Consider the following 18518-nt stretch of genomic DNA (forward strand, 5'->3'; position numbering starts at 1 on the left):
TGCCTCTTTTTAAAAATATGAAATACTTGTTTCATAAATATGAAATACTTGTTTCTCATACACAAAAAAAATTATTTGGGATCCTGTACTATCTCCCTCACTCTTGACATAACAAATTCTATCACAGCATTAGGAACATGTTTTCAATAGCAATTATAGAATACTATGTTGTCTCCTACCTGTCTGGTTTGTAATCTTCCCTTCTGGACATGGAGCACAATCATAGCAACAAAACGGCTCCCCCTCTTTCCTTTGTCTGCTGTAACCTGGTTGGCAGTGGTCATTACACAGGGCAAGGGGTACAACCTGTTTTTTAAAACAGATGGTAGAAACTGTGTTCTATTGTATTCTCATTTGTTCTTTGACTTTGGATCAACAGGGTGTTCTATTGAAATGAGATGTTTTTGTCTATGGGATTGATATGACTGTAATACGTTCTCAATGCTGTTTTGGTTGTTTGTGCGTCCTTATTAGTGGGAATGACCTGATTTGCTTGAATTCCATGGCTGTGGGACATAAATGTCAATGATCATGCTCTTTCTCGTTAACATCTGAGGCATATTAAGGCTCATAAATCTGATAGGGATTGTGTTTGTGAACAGGTAATGGGGAATAGAAATTGTACAAAATAAGAGTCGAAATGATTTGTGTGACTAATGTTGATTTCAGAGTATAGTTGTCATTGTGCTGTTAGTATGTTACAGATATGTTGAGCAGTAGCTGTGTGTTTAAAGATTTCATGGGGGGGTAGAGAATTTAGTTTATTTATAAATACATGGGATGCAGATGAGGTAAATTCATTTTTATTGATCAGGAAAACAGCAAACTAAATAGTGATTCGAGACGGTGAAAAAAAGATTCCTTTGTGTGAAAGGGCAGGATATATATTTAATAAATAAATAAATAAATAAATAAATAAATAAATAAATAAATAAAGTATAGTTAACTGTCAACTGAGAGAAATATCAGTTAAGAAAGTCAGCTGATAACTGCCTTCCATTAGCCAACTGCCATTAGTTCTTGGTTCTATGATGGAGTCTTGGAATTTTAGTCAGCTAATCAGGACAGAGCTGCAGAGTAGTAATGCTGGGTACCAGAATCAGTACAGTGGCATGTTCACAAACCATTCCTAAGCATAACAATCCTCAATGAAGCAAACAAGAATATATGCAGCATAGTTTAAGGAATTATCAAAATATCTAACTATGGACCTTAGAAGGTGCAGTTGGATCCTACCTGGTTAAAACTCTGGTGCCATCTAATGATCTTCTCATTGATGAAGAAATCTCGGCCCAGTGGAGCTTGGGGATCCATTTTCCCGACTTTCACTCTTAAGAAGGACTTATTGCGGAAAGTCAACCAGTTGATAATATCAAATCCACCTTCTAGCTCACGTTTCTCATTAAAAAAGACAGTGTCCCCAACACTGTTGTTAAACAAGATATTCCTCAGGAAAGGTTGAAGCTAAAGAGGAAGAAAGAGAATGGTAGATTGGGTAAAAATAGAGCACATAGCACCAAGCTTCTGTTTTCTCATACTGCAATAAAATCAGACTATTTCTTGAAACCCCTGGTTTTCTTTCCTTTGAAGGAAAAACCACATCCAGTAATGTCCAGTAATGACAGCTTCCTGAATCCATACTAGCTATTACCACCATCCCATTCTGTTATCTTCCTTGAATTCTGGGGAAGAAATTGGACAGCAGAAACACCTTCACATTTTTAAAGTGGTTTTTTTTTTGGTAACAACTTTGCAACAAACTTTAAAAAAGTATTGCAGAAGGAAACCGTAAGAAGCATTTGCAGCTTACATGCAGGCAAACATATACAGTGGTACCTCTGGTTGTGAACGGGATCCATTCTGGAGGCCTGTTTGCAACATGAATAGAACGCAACCTGCAGCGGCATGTCTGCGCACATGCAGGTTGCAATTTGCCGCTTCTGCGCATGCTCATGACGTCATTTTGCATGTCTGCGCATGCACGAGCGGCGAAACCCAGAAGAAACCCTTTCCGGTACTTCCGGGTTGCTGCAGGACGCAGCCTGAAAAAACGTATCATGAAGCAAACGTAACATGAGGTATGACTGTATGCACACACCTCCAGTTATCTCATGTGTGCAGGTATGCAAGACAAAGAAATGGCTGCAAATTCTACAACCACTTAGAACCCATATAGAAGACCTATATAAGGGTCATATTGCTGAAGGATAATTTAATAATGTTATCTGGCATGTGTGTGTGTGTGTGTGTGTGTACACATAATATAGAGAATCATGCAAATAGTTACAGACTGCTGCTAGAATATTCATCTGTTATAGCCTGAAGAAAATGAGAACATGAGAAGAAAATGAGAACCCTGGAAAAATGGATTATCAAGAATTTTCAGACATTGTATATATGGTTATGTCTTTAAAATCTGAAACATGTATTGACAGCATCTGGAAGATCATGTTTGTTAAATATTATTTAGTATGTGAACAGATGCAATTTTTATGAGCAATATATTTTTGAAGCTTATTATAACAGAACTTTGTACTGAGACCCAATAATAATAAATGCATTTCAGATACAAAGAGCTCAATGAAAAAGCAACAGCCACTATGGATGTGGAAGTATGCGTGCGCACTCTCAATCATACACATAAGCTTTTCATTAAGAAATATATATAAAGAATTGCTTTCCATGTTAGACATTACCTGAAAATATTGTGGCTCATGAATTCCCACATAGTGCCCAAGCACCATCCCTCCAATTTTGGCTTTGGATACAAACAGGGCATGCAAAGCATGTGCCACAGCATAGACGGCATTGTAGATGCTGTAGCTTTGGCTGGTCATTTGCATTTCAAAAAGAGCCCCAGGAAGGCTCTCCAGCTTCTCCTCACCAGTGCAGGATTCCTCCTCTGTCTCCACATCTAGAAACTGGCAGTCAAATGCCTGTTGCCAGAAGAAGCTGATAAAGCCATCAGCCTCAGAATGGGGATTCAGGTTCAAGAGGAAAGGGTGGAACCCGTCAACCTCATGGGAAGGAATGGCCAAAGATAAGGCACCATGGAAGTTTTGTATATCTAGATCTCTTTGAAATGTCTCTGATGAGAAATCAAAAAGGGCAGTCAGAACCCAGACCTTGTTTATTGGCCCCACAGCAGACATTGATGCCGCTATCAGCAACCATTGCAAACACTTCATGGTGGAAGTGTCTGCATTTACAACAAACACATTGACATTGGTTTTGCTCAGGGAAATGGCCATAACCTGATATTTTTCTACCATCGCAAACACATTGAAAAATTTACTGGCATTTGGCATTCTTTCGATGATGGCTGCACAGATTTCATTCAGGAAAAGCAGGGGTGCCAATGTCTTCACAAACATTTCTCCTTTGTTGTCGGCTGTGACAAAGATCCCAACCCATACCCATTGGAAATACAGAAGAAGTCGGACAATCCCATTGTATTGATCTGCTTCATTGGGCGTCATCTGGTATAAGGAAGAAAGATGCTTTTTTTCACCCACTGCTTCAGAAAATAAAGAATAGGTGACCTAGACAGGAACAATGTAAAAATAATAATAATCACCTTGTAGGATATTTGTTTGTGCTTAAATATTCAAACACATACTTAATTTGAGCAGGGTACACCAGAGAGACAGATGAAAAGGGTGGGGAGAAATCATTTTAAGAACTTTATAAATTAAAGAACTAGTGCTAAAGGAAGTTTGAGAACATTGTCCTGCAGCTTAAGGGACTCCTTCCTTCATACTAGCCCCACTTAGTGTTCTGCTAAGAAAATGAATATTTAGGTTTTCTATAGTGAAGGCAGCACTACTGAGATCAGAGTAATGAAATAGGCTTGCATTGCAGATGAATGTTCAATGCGCTGAGGCTCAGGACCTGTAGGCTCAACCTAATGATAATCCTGTTCCTAAGAAGCTCTGTTAAACCTGCCAAGAAGTAGGTTAGGCAGACATGTGGTGGTTGGCCCACCAAAGAGTTTCATTTAGTTCTAAAGCTAACACTCTTTCTACTCCATCAGTCCTTACAGTGAACTATCACATAAATTAAAACCTCATACACAATATTGAAATGGGATTAACTGAAGCAATTGAAACAAATATCTCAATTGCTCTCCCTGCTTTTGTCAGTAGCTTTTCTGAGACACCAAATTGCAAAATTTAGTGGCCCATTATCCTATTTGCTGTAACTGGTGACTCATCTGTACATCACAGGCTGTGGACATGAGGTATAGTAAATGGGTTGAACTAGGGTACAAAACTTTATCACTTGAGCTCATGCGTCGTTAACCAAATATCCATTTTTCAGGTATGTTCCCACTATGAGGAAGAAACAGGAATCAACATTCCCTGCTGTCTGCCTTGCTTGGGAAACCCTGGAGCGAGTGCACAAGAATCATAAGCTTTGTTTCTGTAACTAATCTTTTACAGTCCTTCACACCTATTCCTTCCTTCACCCCCACCTGAAGACAGGGAATATACCATGAGAATACCTGTTATGCTGCAGTTATGAATTCTCATTCTATTCACAATCTTCTTACCTGTGGAATCTTGTAGAGTGTTAAGATGGTTGCCATATAGAGAGATGTTTCAGACTCAAGGCCCCCAATGACAGCTATCAGGTTCTTCTGAATGCCACACTTGTAGTTGGGGACAGTTTTCTTATGGCGAGAGATGAGGTTCAACGTATTCTGATAAGTCATCTTTGCACTAAAGTAGCTGTCATATATCTGGAACCCCAAGGTGATGTTGGATAAAATCTTGGGGTTTTCATTTATCTCATTCACAGCAAACACCAAGGATAAGACATGCTGATAGTTCTTTGGCACTGTGCTAAAGCAAGAGAGAGATTATGTATATGATCAACTTTCTGTCTTCTGCTGGGACTATTTCTTTCAGATTGATTTGCACAATACAGAATCACAGTGATATTAAGGACGTGAGGAGAGAGCCATTCAACACAAAGCGAGGATACATAGACAAAACTAATCCTGAGGATTAGTCAATGGATTTCCCCACTTCTCATCTTTTGTTGTTACAGAAGCTTATACATGAGAATTTGTCAAAAGTTCAGTGTAAATTTATCCTTATATACTTGTGTTTGTATGAATTTTGCATAATAGACACAGTTTTACAGCGCTCTTTGTTTGTTGTTTTTAATAAAAGATGAATTCATATTGACCCTGCAACATATCATTTACATTTTTGCACACATTATTTGGTTAGAGACGTGCATTGCAAAATTCAGAAAAGTGTGAATTATTTTTAGCAAGTGTGCATAAGATAGGTCATAACTCCTCCCCCATCCTTATTTACAGTCAGCTCAGAAGATTGCCCTGCCTGTTATTGACTATTAGTCTCCCTGCCTTCAGTCCTACCAGTCTCTCTGGGCACCTGCCACTGCTGAATCAATTGCTTTTTTCAACACAATGTTGCTTCTGTTGTCTAACTTAACTTCTTAGCATGAGACTTTTTTTACCCCAATGAAGACAAATATCCTTACGCATATTCATCAGGATGCTTTTCCTTTGGCTTCTCCTCAAAGCGTAGTTCAGTGAAGGAGGGTGAGAACAGCTGTGAAGTGATACCGCCGATGATGAAGTGCCCAGGCTGATAATATTGGTGTTGGACATGGATGGGATTAGTCACACAGTGCAAAGCAGGATGTACCAAAAATAGAGGAAGCTCTATGAGTAGCACCAACAAGAGCAACACTAACACCCTGAGCTGAAAATTCATACCTCTTAACAATTAAGCCCCTGTTTCAGCTTAAACTCATTAGCATCCTGCACTGTCAGCCTACATTAAAATTTGGCAGCTCTTGGCTATGGGTATAAATAGCAAATAAGCTCTTGTTGACACTGGGTGGTCTTTATGTACATTCTGAAGTTTCACCCTGGCATATGCTTGTGGACATCAAAGTGCCATGTGGATATAGCCAAAGGAAGGCTGAATTACAGTGCTTTCAGATAACTACATGTTTCACAGTAATTATCATAGTCCATAGTCTCTGGAGCATTGAAAACTATTTGGCATCATGCGCAGCATAAACACCTAGCAAATTATGTTTTCCCTGGCTTTTCAGTAGAGCATGAGACTCTTAATTTCAGCATCATGGGTTTGAAAGGGTAAGAATTCAGGAGTCTGCCAAACCTAGTATGTTTCTGTTTAGAAAGGCCACAGTACAAGTTACAATAATGATGAAACCCACATAGTCCAAGATATAATGGAACAGAGTGAATGTCCCTTTATTATAATGAAGTACAATTTCTGGAGTCAGTGAGTGCATGTTGAAATCTGGGAACAGCTAAGAAATTGCTTGCCAAAGAGCATAGATCCATTTTAAAATCTTGTAGCAGGAAAGAACAGTGGAATAGACAAGTCTTTCCCCTTCCATTTCTTCATCAACCAGATGAAGAGAGGGAAGCATAGAAATCAGTTTGACACCCTTGAAGGACTTAGGAAACCATAACTACAATGAAAAAACAACAACATTATATTTACTCAATTATAACAACATAGGGGATCTGCAAACAACCAAATTCACATAATTAGTCAATCAAAAAATAGTCTGGGCAGAGAAATTCTCTAAGTCAGGAGGGATCAATGACATACTAACTGGGCTTTTTGTGATTATAATGATGGGAGTGAGGACAAGACATAAATGGAATAAACATTACTATTATTAATGTGCTAACTTAGATCTGCTACAAGGCAAAGAACCAATATGTTAGTATGGGCACAATCTAGCTCAGATGACAATGTTCCCTGACCTTTCGGCAAAATTAACCAAACCCAAGACAAGACCCAATAGAGGCAGTGGCCATGCCTTTCATAGCCTATGTGCCACAAGGGAAACCCAAGAGACCATGCTGGAGAACAGCTATAGCTCAGTGGAAGAGAAGGTCCAAGGTTCCATCCCCATCAACTTCATACGGCTGGGTAAGAGGTATGTCTGAAACCAAAGCTGTTCCCAGTCAGTGTAGACCAGGCACAGGCAAACTCGGCTATTTCATGGGAGAACTAATACGCAAAATCGTTTTAGCACAGTATTTAGTCACTCTAGATCTGAGTGTTACTGCTGGGTGACTGAGAATAAAAACCAATCAAGGTAATCATTAGCCAAGTCCTTAGCTCAAAGAGAAAAAGAGCAACAAAGAGAACTTATCATCTGAAATCTTAGTCCAAAAAGGCACAAAGGTGGTGGTGGTGGTGATGATGATGATAATCTAAACTTAATCAGTTGTGTGAAGTTTTAATTGATTTATATTGGGTTTGTACCCAGTGCTACTGCTTGAGTCTACTTTGTCACTAGGTGGCTGCAGTAGCTTCCAGTACCAATTTCCAGGAATGGGAAACCTTGACAAGTCCACATTTGGCGGCATGGTTTAAGAACATATGGAATTTGGCTATTGCTGAAAAAAATACATATAAATTGTATGCATCCAGGGGGAATGAAGGACCAAGATCATTTCTGATGGAATTTTATTTCCTATGCTTTGAACTTTGCTCAATAGTCACCATCCATGCCAGGTTCAGTAATATGGATGTATTGATTTATATTGGTGTGTTTCTTTTTCTTATTATTTATTTTTTGTTTCCTGTCTATATGGTATGATGCAATGCTGTCAGCAGAAAAACATAAAAAGTAAATGTTCCACAGTGCAAAAGTATAACAAAATAATAATAATCTGAAATACATGACAGGGTCCCAAATCACTTATACCTTTTTCCATAGAAGTATGTAGAATAATAACACAATAAATGAAGCCACAGATATTGATTTTATTAGGTGTTTTTGTTGTTCAACTCAGACTTTGCAACAATCATGTTGGATTTAGTGGGAAAGACCCATTTCTGTCATAAAGTACCATAATTAGAAACTTAGCATTAGTCTCTACTATAATTTAATTAATTAATTTTTCATAAATGAAAACATAATCTGTTCTGCTGTTTATATTTTTTTCCGTATTAGATTTTCTCTGTTATTTAACTCAGGTCTCACCAGAATGATGTAGCATTTTGGGGAAAAGATGCAACCCAATAATCCAGCACTGGAAGCCAAGATGGAGAAGATCTCCACAGCTACCATGTACTTTCCTTGTGTGCTCAGATAAGTAGGAACAAAGGAGATCCAAACACTGCAAAATACCAGCATGCTGAAGGTGATGAACTTGGCTTCATTAAAAGTGTCAGGTAATTTACGGGCTAGGAAGGCCACAATGAAGCTGACAGTGGCCAGGAAGCCCATGTAGCCCAAAACACAATGGAACAGGAGGACAGACCCTTCATTACATAACAATATGATTTCTTCAGCTGATGAGTGCATATCCAAATCTGGGAATGGGGGAGAGGTTGCCAGCCACAGAGTACAGATCACTTCTTGAACAACAGAGCAAGAGAGGACAGTGGAATAAGCCAGTCTTTTCCCGACCCAGTTCCTCATCCTGGATCCTGGTTTAGTAGCCATGAATGCCAAAACTACAGAGATGGTTTTGGCCAAGATGCTAGACAGGGACACAGAGAAGATGATCCCAAAAGCAGTTTGTCGGAGAAGGCAGGTTGCCTCAGTAGGCTTTCCAAGGAACAGCAAGGAGCAGAGGAAACACAGGAGGAGGGAAGTGAGGAGAATATAGGTGAGGCTTCTGTTGTTGGCTTTGACTATGGCAGTATCCCGGTGCTTAATGAAGATAACCAGCACCAGAACTGTGACCAGAGACAACAAAAGTGCAGAGATAGTTGAAATAATGGCTAAAGTTTCATCAGAAGCAAGGAAGTTTGGAATCTTAGGGATGCATTGATTCTGCCCTCTGTTTGGGTAACGATCCTCTTGGCAACTGACACAAGTTTCTTCACCTGATAATGTAAATTTATTATGATAAACTAAGAACAATCAAGATCATTTTCAGGGTTAGGAACAATCTTATCACAAAATGAGCTAACCACCATTTTTAAAGAAAGGAAAGCTTTAAAATTTTATGGTGAAGAGCCTTAAAATCACTGCCAAGCATTGTATATCTATATTAATTTTCATTTGGTATGTTTTCTCAACCCCTTCCACCTCTCTTGTAATTAATTAATTAATTTTATGCCAACCTTCAGCCAAAGATCACAAACGAGGGAAAAACCCTGGTTAATCTGTTGACATTCTTCTCTATCTCCCCAAACAACATCCTTCTTAAGGATGATGCCTCTGCTTCTATTCCCTCCCAATCTAGAACTTCTCTTGTGTTCCATATCCTTTCTCTTTTCCTTCTGGTATCTAATGGTTTGTGGACATCCTGCTCAACATTTATACCACCATTCTGATGTATGAAAAGATCCTTGCTTTAAACATATTTGAAAGCTCTTCAAAGGAAAACTGTATGTGATCTAAAGCCTATTTTACTTTAAGCATCTTTGAAAGCTATAATTTCTCCAATTTTTTTAAAAGAAAACTATGTATGTGACCAATATACATGCTTTATAAAAAATACAAGTAATGCTGTACCCTAACATAACTACAGGTGTATGTGTTTTGAGCAGTATTTTTTTTTGGGGGGGGGGGGCGAGCAATGGCCAGCCAAGAGACACATGAGCAATATTACTCTGTATCAGAAAAAGCAAGGGTGATTAAGTAAATCTTTTAAATAACTGGTATACGTATTTTTTGCTCTATAACACGCACCAGACCATAACACACACATAGTTTTTAGAGGATGAAAACAAGAAAAAAAATATTCTAAATGAAATAGCGGATATATGATTTTTGTGGTTCATGCTGTGGCCCCAGACATGTGATCTGACAGTGAGTTTGGAGTAGCCCAATGCAAAAATCCTGAGGATCCATGTGGATCCATGCTTTGTAACCACGGAGGAGGGAAGGAAGGGGAACCATGGATCCTCTGCTCACGACTGCAGCAGATCCCCCCGCCACCCGCAGGCATTCGCTCTATAACACGCACAGACATTTCCCCTTACTTTCTAGGAGGAAAAAAGTGAGTGTTATGGTGCAAAAAATACGGTATGTACTATACACATATCCTACCCGCCTTAGTTGAGATCATTCCTTCTGGACATCGAACACAATCATAGCAGCAAAATTTCTTTCCCTCCTTCTTTCTCTTCCCAGAACCAGGGGGGCAGATGTCATTACATAAGGAAAGCGGTGGCACCTATCCAAAGAAGAAGGAATAGTTTACTATTTCAAAGATTCCTGCAAAATCTATCTAGTGTTACATGATACCAGGAGGCCAGTGAAATGGAATGTAAGATCTTGGCATTCACAGGTGGCACACACAGTGGAAGAAAGAGCTTGGTTTGGTAGCCATGAATGCCAAAACCATGGGTATAGTTTTGTCCAAGATGCTAGACAATATATTGAGGTGAGATGAGGTTTCTGTTGTTGGCTTTGACTATGGCATTGTCCTGGTGCTTAATGAAGATGCTCAGCACCCGAGCTGTGGTCAGAGAAAATAAAAGTGCAGAGAAATGTACCTGGACTCCTGAATCAGCAGATGGCCATTTCTTTTCCTAGGAGCGATAGTGAAGTTATTTCTAACCCCCAACTGAGTCAACCCTCTGTACCACTTGGTTCCTTCTTCATAAATTGTCATCCTTGTGTTAGTTTCCAGCTTTCCCTCGTTGATTTTGACATATTTGCCGGAACCTACCTGAGTCAATCCTCTGTGCCATTTGATTCTCTCTTCATTAAAGGTGAACTTTTTGCTAGGAAAATCCTGAGGTTCCAGTCTTCCCACGTTGATTTTGACATAGGAGTTATTTGGGAAAGTGACCAGGTTTGTAATATCAAATCCACCTACTAATTCTCCATGTTCATTAAATGTAATTTCATCTCCCACACTGTTGTTGAAGGAGATCCTCTGAAGAACTGAGTGCAGCTAGGTGGAGAGATAGACTTAACAAAAGTGTTCATGTGATTATATATAATCACTAATAGTTTTCTTTCACAAATTTAATTATTTTTGTTTGGGAAACAATGTATTTATGAATTGAAGACTTTTACCATTACTAATAGAAAACATGCCATTTTAGTTACTAGTTATGGACAAAGCGTAGCAAATCATTAAGAAAAGAGAAGAAAAATGGAGACATTATTGTTTTGTTTTCTATGGAAAGCTTGAACAAATATTAGCCAGACTTAAAACAACAACATTGATGCTTGGTATCAATGCAACAGAACATTAAATGAGAATTCATGGATGAGAAATAGGTCCTTGGCATTTGGCTACTGCATGACACACCACTCTCTTATAGTCTTGGCTAGCTGGGAGTCATGGTTTTGACGCATTTCAGCAGCCCTGGGCCCTGGGCTCAGCCTGTTTGGTTCCTGCAAGCACGGATCTCCTGCCCTCCCGCCTTCTAATGTCAGGCATTCAACACCTGACCATGCTTTGGACCTCAGTTGGTCACGTTTTGAAGGGGCCTGGTAGGAATTTTCTCTCTCGGCACATTGGTACCAGTCACTTGGTTTTTCACCTGCCTCATAGCAAATCGTCACAACTTTATACGGTTTGGCGGTTAGGCATTGGAAAATGCTTTGTGTGTTGGAAGGGAGGTTGTGGCCATCACCTACCCCTCCCCTTGAAGGGTATTCTGTTAAAGGAATCTGATGTTCATGGTTCCTGTCCGATGCCCAGGTGGTGGCTAGGGCCATGGCAGTACCCTCCGGTAACTCTAGGGGAGAGCTTCCAGTTGATTTGCATCAACAAGCTCCCCCTATAGGTTGTTAACCCTCATGTGACTTCCTGCAGGGCGGGCAGGAGTCAAGTGTAGTTGGGTCGAATCCAATGCCTAAGCCAATACCACTCACATTATGTAACCAATAAAGTTGTGGCCTTTTTTAGCCCTTTAACTTAAAATACTTGTGTCCATGTGTATTATTTCATCATAAAGCAGGGGATGGGGCCATGACTCACAGTTGGGTTTGGCCAGTGAGGAAACATTACCTGCCAGGGTTCTACATTCAAAGGAGACCATGTTTGCATGCCCTCCACTGTTCTGTATTTGGATCTAACTGACATCAAGATATGGAAGGCATGTGCCACAGCATACACAGCGTTATGGACATTGTAGCTGTGGCCGGCCATGCTCATTTCAAACAGAGGTGTAGGGAGGCTCTCCAGCTTCTCATCTCCAGTACATGTATTAGAGATGAATGCAGAGGTTGAAAATGAACAACCAAATGCTTGTGTCCAAAAATTGTTCATAAAACCATCTTCCTCTGACCAAGAAGGGTCGATATTCCTTACAAATTCTTGGAACGCTTGTAATTCCCTGGAATGAATTGAGAAGGAGATAGAACCTTCAAAAAATTGAATATCAATTTCAAATAACATTTGAAAGTTATGTAATGTGAAGTCAATCTGTGCTGTGGTAATCCACACTTTTGTTGCAGAGAACACCTTTTTATTTTGAAGAAATATTCCTTTCATTACTTTGGTTATTCCTATAATGCTAGCCAACGTTATAATTGATGAGGTTTCTCCATAGATAACAACAGCGTTGATATTGCCTGCACTGATAATTGGCAAAAGCTCCTTTGCGCTCTTGATAATTCCATCTGCATTCTTGATATGCATATGTTCTGGAAGCATTATTGTGAATGCTGAACAGATTCCATTCCTGGAGAGTATTGGATCCATCATCTGCAAAAATTGTTCTCCACCTTCACCATTTTCGGTAATGAGCCCAACCCATTTCCAGTTGAAATGGAGAAGTAACTGCACAATTCCCTGGTACTGAAGGCCTTCGTTGGGAACCATGCGATAAAAGGAGGGACCATTGATTGGATCATTCATTGGTGGTGGAAATGAGCCGTATGAAAACTGCAAGAAGAGGGGAATGTCCAGACAATTGAAACTGGAAACAGGTGAAACATATTGCCTCTTCACTCATTCTAGTCTCATTTATTTAATTATTTTCATTTCTTGCTTTAAACCTTGGTTTTTTCATTTAATCTCTAAGCAATTTGTGATCAAATACCACAATATATAGTATGCAAAAACACTTTAAAAATAAATAAAGGACAAGTTATTTCCAAACAGATAGGTGTAAGCAAAATCAGAAATATAGCCTAAAACTGTAAACAGGTATGAAAATTCAGGTGCTTCATACACATAAAACAGTTTCCAATCCTATGTGCTTCTTATTTTTCTCACTTTAATTGCAGTGGGGAAAACCAAAACACTTTGTACCTTTTCAGTAACAGTAATATACTGTTTCTGCTACTTTGAAAGCCAGAAAGAAGAAAATGAATTAATGTTTCTTGGTTTGTCTTTTTTTAAAAAGCCAGAATAAAATAAAGCAATGTATCCAAAGTGGATAGTTAATTGCATCTCCCCTTTAATATGGTAGCTGAATGGACATTTTTATGAGCCAGAATGAAGAAAATATAGAACTTCTGGGCATCTAGGACTCTCTGGCTCTGCGTAGAGAGCAATATATTGGCAATAATGGCATTATACATTGACAATCCCCCATCATGGATCACTGCCTTGCCGTGGCGAAGGGGCTTGAAGAACTCAGAGAAGCTATGAACTATGCCGAGCAGGGCACCCAAGATGAACAGGTCATATTGGAGAGTTTTGACCAAACGTGATCCACTTGGAGGAGGAACCGGCAAGCCACTCCAGTATCTCTGCCAAGAAAACTCCATGGACAAAGACAACAGGCATATAAAAGTTATGACGCTGGAAGATGAGCCCCTCAGGTCGGAAGGTGTCCAACATGCTACTGGGGAAGAGCGGAGGACAAGTACAAGTAGATCCAGAGCTGATGAAGCGGCTGGGCTAAAGCCGAAAGGACGTTCAGTTGCGGATATGCCTGGAAGCGAAAGGAAAGTCCAATGCTGTAAAGAAAAATATTGCATAGGAACCTGGAATGTAAGAACCATGAACCTGGGTAAGTTGGATGTGGTCAAAAATGAGATGGCAAGAATAAATATTGACATCCTGGGCATCAGTGAACTAAAATGGACGGGAATGGGCGAATTTAGTTCGGATGACCATCATATCTACTACTGTGGGCAAGAAACCCGCAAAAGAAATGGAGTGGCGCTCATAGTCAACAAAAGAGTGCCAAAAGCAGTACTGGGATGCAATCTCAAAAATGATAGAATGATCTTGATACGAATCCAAGGCAGACCTTTTAACATAACAGTAATCCAAGTTTATGCACCAACTACTGGTGCGGAAGGAACTGAAATTGACCAATTCTATGAAGACTTACAACACCTTATAGAAGTAACACCAAAGAAGGATGTTCTTCTCATTATAGGGGATTGGAATGCTAAAGTAGGGAATCAAGAGGTTAAAGGAACAACTGGCAAGTTTGGCCTTGGAGAGCAAAACGAAGCAGGGCAAAGGCTAATAGAGTTCTGTCAAGAGAACAAGCTGGTCATCACAAACACTCTTTTCCAACAACACAAGAGATGACTCTACACGTGGACATCACCAGATGGGCAGCATTGAAATCAGATTGATTGTGTTTTCTGCAGCCAAAGATGGAGAAGCTCTATACAGTCAGCAAAAACAAGACCTGGAGCTGACTGTGGCTCAGATCATCAGCTTCTTATAGCAAAATTCAAGCTTAAACTGAAGAAAGTAGGAAAAACCACTGGGCCGGTAAGATACAATCTAAATCAAATCCCTTATGAATACACAGTGGAAGTGAGGAACAGGTTTAAGGATTTAGATTTGCTGGACAGAGTGCCTGAAGAACTATGGATGGAGGCAACATTATACAGGAGGCAGCAATGAAAACCATCCCAATAAAAAGGAAATGCAAGAAAGCAAAGTGGCTGTCCAAAGAGGCCTTACAAATAGCAGGGGAGAGAAGGCAAGCAAAATGCGAGGGAGATAGAGAAAGATACAGGAAATTGAATGCAGATTTCCAAAAAACAGCAAGGAGAGATAAGAAGGCCTTCTTAAACGAGCAATGCAAAGAAATAGAGGAAAACAACAGAATGGGAAGAACCAGAGATCTGTTCAAGAAAATTGGAGATATGAAAGGAGCATTTCGTTCAAAGATTACCATAATAAAGGACAAAAGTGGTAAGGACCTAACAGAAGCAGAAGACATAAAGAAGAGGTGGCAAGAATACACAGAGGAATTATACCAGAAAGATATGGATGTCTCGCACACCCCAGGTAGTGGGGTTGCTGACCTTGAGCCAGACATCCTGGAGAATGAAGTTAAATGGGCCTTAGAAAGCACTGCAAATAACAAGGCCAGTGGAAGTGATGGTATTCCAGCTGAACTATTTAAATTTTTAAAAGATGATGCTCTTAAGGTGCTACACTCAATATGCCAGCAAGTTTGGAAAACTCAGCAGTGGCCAGAGGATTGGAGAAGATCAGTCTACATCCCAAGCTGGATTTAGAAGAGGCAGAGGAACCAGAGACCAAATTGCAAACATGCGCTGGATTATGGAGAAAGCTAGAGAGTTCCAGAAAGACATCTACTTCTGCTTCATTGACTATGCAAAAGCCTTTGACTGTGTCGACCACAGCAAACTATGGCAAGTTCTTAAAGAAATGGGAGTGCCTGATCACCTCATCTGTCTCCTGAGAAATCTCTATGTGGGACAAGAAGCTACAGTTAGAACTGGATATGGAACAACTGATTGGTTCAAAATTGGGAAAGGAGTACGACAAGGCTGTATTTTGTCTCCCTGCTTATTTAACTTATATGCAGAATTCATCATGCGAAAGGTTTGGCTGGATGAATCCCTAGCCGGAATTAAGATTGCCCGAAGAAATATCAACAACCTCAGATATGCAGATGACACAACCTTGATGGCAGAAAGTGAGGAGGAATTAAAGAACCTTTTATTGAGGGTGAAAGAAGAGAGCGCAAAATATGGTCTGAAGCTCAACATCAAAAAAACGAAGATCATGGCCACTGGTCCCATCACCTCCTGGCAAATAGAAGGAAAAGAAATGGAGGCAGTGAGAGATTTTACTTTCTTGGGCTCCATGATCACTGCAGATGGTGACAGCAGCCACGAAATTAAGAGACGCCTGCTTCTTGGGAGGAAAGCAATGGCAAACCTAGACAGCATCTTAAAAAGTAGAGACATCACCTTGCCAACAAAGGTCCGTATAGTAAAAGCTATGGTTTTCCCAGTAGTGATCTATGGAAGTGAGAGCTGGACCATAAAGAAGGCTGATCACCGAAGAATTGATGCTTTTGAATTATGGTGCTGGAGGAGACTCTTGAGAGTCCCATGGACTGCAAGAAGAACAAACCGATCCATTCTTAAGGAAATCAGCCCTGAATGCTCACTGGAAGGACAGATCGTGAAGCTGAGGCTCCAATACTTTGGACAACTCGTGAGAAGAGAAGACTCCCTGGAAAAGACCCTGATGTTGGGAAAGATGGGGGGCACAAGGAGAAGGGGACGACAGAGGACGAGATGGTTGGATAGTGTCTTCGAAGCTACAAACATGAGTCTGACCAAACTGCGGGAGGCAGTGAAAGACAGAAGTGCCTGGCGTGCTCTGGTCCATGGGGTCACGAAGAGTTGGACACGACTAAACGACGAAACAACAACAACAACACATTGAAAATCTATGGAAGGGCTTGCTATGGTCAGTAAACAGGACTGGAAACAGGAAACAACATACTGATAACCAGCACTCAGGTGTTTAAAAATAGTTTGCTGGCCCAGATCCAGCAGATTCACCACCCTTCATGTTTGTCATATATTCTTTGAAATCTTGTCAACTAAACATAGCAAGTACAGCGAAGAAATGCTGAAGTGCTTCATTGAACAGCCTTCAGCCTTGTATTTCTGCATGAATCCTCACATTTCCTAATGTGGTAACTATAGTCCTGTGGTTGCTGGAGAATATTTTATACCTAGCTAATATTGTATCTATTTAGCTTCAGTCCATTTATTGGGCATAATAACCCCGTAGGCACATACCTAGGGTTAACTGGCATTGCTCTAGAGAGACTGAATTGTTTTAATGTCTTTCTTAATATTCTATATGTGTATGGCTACCCCATAGAAAGGCTGAGATTCTTCTTTGCTTAGGAAATAGGCACTGAATGAGCACTTTTTGTGCAACTGAAACTTCAGAGAGCTGCCAAATTACTACTCACTAAGCATATACTAGGCATACAATGATAAATGGCATTTGCACAAAAGCTAGTTTGGGGCCTGGGAGTGAACCAATTCCACTGAATAGAGAAAGCAATTCCTCCCCACACATTATAAATCTTTATGGTTAACTTAAACTGTTTATCATCTTCTCTGCATATAGTAGTATGGGAAAAGAGCTTATGTTGTTAGTTTGTATGTATTGTATTTCTGGATTACGGTGGAATATTTTAGGATGTATCTGTATAATGGCATGTTGAAATGATTAATTTCCCCCCCAGAAAAGAACTTGAATAATTTACAGATAGATTGAATAGAAGCAACACAAGCAAGACTAGACCAGTTGGATCAAATTTACCACTCAAAGATGCAATTGAGAAGCATCTTATTTATTGTGATTTAAACAAACAAACCCTTCTCCCACAGCAATTTTTGGGGAATGTGGGGTTGAAAGCATCTTTCAGATAAATAAATCCTGCAGCTAATTGAAGACTGTGTCCCTGTGAATCTTTTTCAGCTTGGTGTGTTGAAACTATGCTGTATTGAGAAGATGCCAGCAAGATCTAAAACTCTCCTGTTAATTTTGTAGCATATTAAATTGTGTACAGTGGTGCCCCGCAAGACGAACGCCTCGCAAGACGGAAAACCCGCTAGACGAAAGGGTTTTCCGTTTTGGAGGTGCTTCGCAAAACGAATTTCCCTATGAGCTTCCTTCGCAAGACGAAAGCCCATAGGGAAATCTCCGGGACAGCGGGGAAGCGCAGCGCATCTTCCCCACTGTCCTCGGACCTCCTCCAAAGGCTGGCTGTGGGGCGGAGAGACCTCCTCCCGCCGCCAGCCTTCGGATGTATGCTCCGAAGGCTGGCGGTTGGGCGGAGAGACCTCCTCCCGCCGCCAGCCTTCGGAAGGCTGCTCCAAAGGCTGGCGGTGGGGCGGAGAGACCTTTCAATGCATTCCTATGGGAAACCGTGCTTCGCAAGACAAAAAACTCGCAAGAAGAAAAAACTCGCGGAACGAATTAATTTCGTCTTGCGAGGCACCACTGTAATTCCAGGCTCAAACTGCACACATTTTCCTGTCAATTGATCATAAGATAATAAATTTATAATTAACTGGGATGGACTATATCCTTTAAAATATGGAAATAATTACTGCCCTGTTGCATAAGTCTGTGATAATCTCTGAATGATTTGGAAATATAAAAAGCAAATTGCCAGTACATTAGATATAATCAATTTTTTGGGAGAGGGGTGTAATCTAGAACTAAATAAAGTACATATACTAACATCAAACCACTGTCAACTTCAACCTACTGTAGCCAGTAATCTATATCTAACTGTAAATCAGAAAACATAGTTCTGATTCAGGATGCTCTTACTTTTTGGATACCCATATTATAA

At 40.2% G+C, this 18518-nt stretch overlaps 1 long non-coding RNA gene across 1 annotated transcript; it reads right to left on the reverse strand.

The window, feature by feature from the left end:
• Positions 1 to 17749: 17749 nt before the first annotated feature.
• LOC309355033 lies at positions 17750 to 18067 on the reverse strand. Its single transcript, XR_014162407.1, has 2 exons — positions 18001 to 18067; positions 17750 to 17907 (listed from the first exon to the last, which is right to left on the reverse strand). It is a non-coding gene; the product is annotated as an uncharacterized lncRNA (long non-coding RNA).
• Between the last annotated feature and the right edge of the window lie 451 nt (positions 18068 to 18518).

The sequence above is a fragment of the Podarcis melisellensis genome (assembly GCF_964234715.1).
Source record: "Podarcis melisellensis genome assembly, chromosome: 13".
Taxonomy (NCBI): domain Eukaryota; kingdom Metazoa; phylum Chordata; class Lepidosauria; order Squamata; family Lacertidae; genus Podarcis; species Podarcis melisellensis.